The 4657-nt window shown below is 38.7% G+C and overlaps 1 non-coding gene across 1 annotated transcript; it reads right to left on the reverse strand.

Annotated features, from left to right (window-relative positions):
- Positions 1 to 3693: 3693 nt before the first annotated feature.
- Positions 3694 to 3800, reverse strand: LOC129034362 (U6 spliceosomal RNA). The gene has a single exon (XR_008501861.1). It is a non-coding gene; the product is annotated as a U6 spliceosomal RNA (small nuclear RNA).
- Between the last annotated feature and the right edge of the window lie 857 nt (positions 3801 to 4657).

Consider the following 4657-nt stretch of genomic DNA (forward strand, 5'->3'; position numbering starts at 1 on the left):
TACTGCAATCTCTAAACATAAATTGTAAAGATTTCATGGACACTTATCACTTCCCCAATCAATACCCTTGTGATTTCCTGTGCCTGTCTTTACTTTACTCTCTTAATCCTGTCAGCTGAGGAGGATGTATATCGCCTCAGGATCCTGTAATAATTGCATTAACTGCACAAATTGTACAGCATTTGTGTTTGAGCAATATGAAATGTGGGCACCTTGAAAAAAGAACAGGATAACAGCAATTCTTCAGGGAATACGAGAGATAACCTTAAACTCTGACCGCAGGTGAGCCGGGCAGAACAGAGCCATATTTCTCTTCTTTCAAAAGCAAATGGGAGAAATATCACTGAATTCTTTTTCTCAGCATGGAACATCCCTGAGAAAGAGAATACACGCCTGGAGGTATAGGCTTATAAACAACCCCCCCAGGTGCGCCTGTCTCTTATGGTCGAACCTGCAGAGATGAAATAGACACCAGTCTCCCATAGCACTCCCAGGCTTATTAGGAAGAGGAAATTCCCCTCTAATAAATTTGGTCAGACCGGTTGATCTCAAAACGCTGTCTCCTGATAAGATGTTATCAATGACAATGGTGCCCAAAACTTCATTAGCAATTTTAATTTCGCCTCGGTCCTATGGTCCTGTGATCTCGCCCTGCCTCCACTTGCCTTGTGATATTCTATTACTCTGTTAAGTACTTGATGTCTGTCACCCACACCTATTCGTATACTCCCTCCCCTTTTGAAAATCTCTGATAAAAACTTGCTGGTTTTTGCGGCTTGTGGGGCATCACGGATCCTACCAACATGTGATGTCTCCCCCCAGATGCCCAGCTTTAAAATTTCTCTCTTTTGTACTCTGTCCCTTTATTTCTCAAGCCAGCCGACACTTAGGAAAAATAGAAAAGAACCTATGTGAATATTGGGGCAGATTCCCCGATAGACGTGGCTTTTTTTCTGAGTAAGCAGTTATATCCAATCTGTTTTCTGGGAAATAAACAAACTTTAAGAGAGTTGGGGCTGGGCATGGTGACTCACTTCTGTAATCTCAGCACTTTGGGAGGCTGAGGCGGGAGGATCATTTGAGGTCAGGAGTTCGAGATCAACCTGGCTAGCAGAGTGAAACCCTGTCGCTACTAAAAATAAAAATTAGCCAGGCATGGTTGTGCACACCTGTAATCCCAGCTACTCAGGAGACTGAGGCACAAGAATTGCTTGAACCCGGGAGGCGGAGATTACAGTGAGCCGAGATCATGCCACTGCACTCCAGCCTGAGGGACAGCGAGACTCTGTCTCAAAAAAAAAATATTAAGAGAGCGGTACTGAGAAAAGTACCACCAGCATTTATTTATTTATTTATTTATTTATTTAGAGGGAGTCTTGCTGTGTTGCCCAGGCTGGAGTGCAGTGGAGCGATCTTGGCTCACTGCAACCTCCACCTCCTGGGTTCAAGTGATTCTTCTGCCTCAGCCTCCTGAGTAGCTGGGACTACAGGCATGTGCCACCACACCCAGCTAATTTTTGTATTTTTAGTAGAGATAGGGTTTTGCCATGTTGGTCAGTCTTGTCTTGAACTCCTGGCCTCAAGTTATCCATCTGCCTCGACCTCCCAAATTGTTGAGATTACAGGCAAGAGCCACCACACCTGGCCCATTTAAGTCTTTAATCCATCTTAAGAAGATTTTTGTATATGGTATAAGAAAGGGGCTTTTCTAGTTCTTTTAGATGCATCATTAAGTTATCGGTTGGAAGTTTTCTAATTTTTTGATGTAGGTGCTTATGGCTATACATTTACCTGTTAGTATTGCTTTCACTGTATTCCATAGGTTTTGATATGTTGTAGTTCCATTTTCATTTGTTTCAAGAAATTTTTAAATTTTCTTCTTAATTTCTTCATCGACCCACTGGTCATTCAGGAGCATATTGTTTAATTTCCGTGTATTTGTAGGGTTTCCAAAATTCCTCTTGTTTTATTCCATTGTAGTCAGGGAAGACACTTGATATTATTTCAAGTTTTTTTAATTTTTAAAGACTCATTTCGTGGCTTAACGTATGGTCTTTCCTTTAGAGTGATCTACCTGCTGAGAAGAATGTGTATGCTGCAAGTATTGGATGAAATGATCTATAAATATCTATTATATCCCGTATTAGTCAGGGTTCTCTAGAGAAACAGAACTAATAGGATATATATATATATATGAGTATATATGAGTTTATTTAGTGGTTTTTTTTTTTTTTTTTTTTTTGAGTCTTGCTCTATTGCCCAGGCTGGAGTGCAGTGGCACAATCTTGGCTCACTGCAACCTCTACCTCCCAGGTTCAAGCCATTCTCCTGCCTCAGCCTCTCGAGTAGCTGAGATTACAGGCATGCACCCCCACACCCAGCTAATTTTTGTATTTTTAGTAGAGACAGGGTTTCACCATATTGGCCAGGCTGCTCTTGAGCTCCCGACCTCAAGTAATCTGCCTGCCTCGGTCTCCCAAAGTGCTGGGATTACAGGCGTGAGCCACTATGCCCGGCCTATTAAATATTAACTTACACAATCACAAGGTCCCACAATAGGTTGTCTGCAAGCTTGAGGAGCAAGGAGGGCCAGTCCAACTCCCAAAACTGAAGAACTTGGAGTCCGATATTCAAGGGCAGGAAGCATCCAGCGTGGGAGAAAGATGTAGGCTGAGAGGCTAGGCCAGACTTATCTTTTCACGTTTTTCTGTTTTTCTGCCTGCTTTATATTCAGTGGAAGCTGCTTAGATGATGCCCACCAGATTAAGGGCAGATCTGCCTTCCTCAGCTCACTGACTCAAAGGTTAATCTCTTTCGGCAATACCCACACAGACAGGCCCAGAATTAATACTCTGTATCTTTCAATCCAGTCAAGTTGACATTTGGTATTAACCATCACAGGTCCATTTGGTTTATAGTGCAGATTAATTCTGATGTTTCTTTGCTGATTTTCTGGCTAGATTATCTGTTCAACGCTCCAAGTGGGATGTTGAAGTCTCCAGCTATTATTGCATTGGGGTATACCTCTCTTTAGCTCTAATAATATTTGCTTTATATATCTGGATGCTCCGGTATTGAGTGCATATATTTTTGTAATTGTTATATCCTGTGGCTAAGTTGACCCCTTTGTTATTATATAATGACTTTCTTTTTTTTTTTTAATAGTTTTTTGTTTTCACATCTATTTTGTCTAAGTATAGCTACTCCTGCTCTTTCTTGATTTCTATTTGCGTGGAATATTTTTTTCCAACTCTTTATTTTCAGTCTATGTGTGTCTTTATAGATAGGGAGTGTTTCTTGTAGGCCACAGATTATTATTCTTTAAATCCATTTAGCCACTTTATGCCTTTTAATTGGAGAGTTTATTCCATTTACATTCAATGTTATTATTGATAATTAAGGGCCCCTGCCATTTTGTTATTTTTCATACTGTTTCATGGTGTTTTCTTCCTTCATCCTTTTCTTCCTCGCTTCCTTTTAGTGAAGATGATTTTCTTAGTAGGTTTGTTTTAATTTCTTGCCTTTTATTTTCTGTGTGTTTGGTTTTTTTTTTTTTTGATTTGAGGTTATCATGAGGCTTGCAAATAATATCTTATAACTCATTATATTAAAGTGAAGAAAACCTAGCACTGATTATATAAACAAACAACTAGCAAACACTCAAAGAGAAAACTGATAAAAACTCTACACTTTAAAGATATGGACTACTTCACATAATTGCATGTTATTCTTTGACAGGGGTCATGGTAATCATCTCTGTATGACTCTACTTTTATTATATGTGGTGCCAATGTAAACACTCAATTATTTATGTAAGTAAATTAAATTCTCCAATCAAAAGACCTAGGGTGGCTGAATGGATTAAATAGCAATTTACAACAATATAATTCCTGCAAGAGACTCACTTTAGCCTCAAGGAAAAACATAGCCTGAAAGTGAAGGGCTGGCATAAGATATTCCATGCAAATGACAACCAAAAGAGAGCAGAAGTGGCTGTACTTAGAGTAGACAAAATAGACTTTCAGTCAAAACAGATGAAGAAAGTCACTATATAAAGAGGTCAATTCATCAAGAGCATGTAACTATTGTAAATATATAAGCATCCAACTTCAGAGCACCTAAATACATAAATCAAATATTAACAGAACTTAAGGGAGAAGTAGATAGCAATACAATAGTAGAAGACTTCAGTACCCCGCTGTCAACAATGGATAAGTTATTCACTCAGAAAATCAGCCAGGAAGCAGCAGACTTGAATACCACAATAGATCAAATGTCCTAACTGATAAATACAAAACATTACATCCAATAGCAGCAGAGTAAACATTCTTCTCAAGCTTACATGGAACATTCTCCAGCATAGATAATATGTTAGGCCACAAAACAAGTCTTAACAAATTTAGGAAGATTGAAATCATATCAAGTATCTTTTCCAACCACAATGTTATGAAACTAAAAATCAATAACAGGAGGAACTTTGGAAAATTAAAACATATGTGGAAATTAAACATACTCCTCAATAACCAAATTACTTTTTCTGGTCAGAGAAGAAATCAAAAGACAATGAAAATAGACTCACAACACATCAAAACTTATGGAATGCAGCAAAAAGCTTCATTCCCTATGGGGGAAATTTACAGTGATAAATGCCTACATC

The sequence above is a fragment of the Pongo pygmaeus genome, chromosome 2, assembly GCF_028885625.2.
Source record: "Pongo pygmaeus isolate AG05252 chromosome 2, NHGRI_mPonPyg2-v2.0_pri, whole genome shotgun sequence".
NCBI classification, from domain to species: Eukaryota; Metazoa; Chordata; class Mammalia; order Primates; family Hominidae; genus Pongo; species Pongo pygmaeus.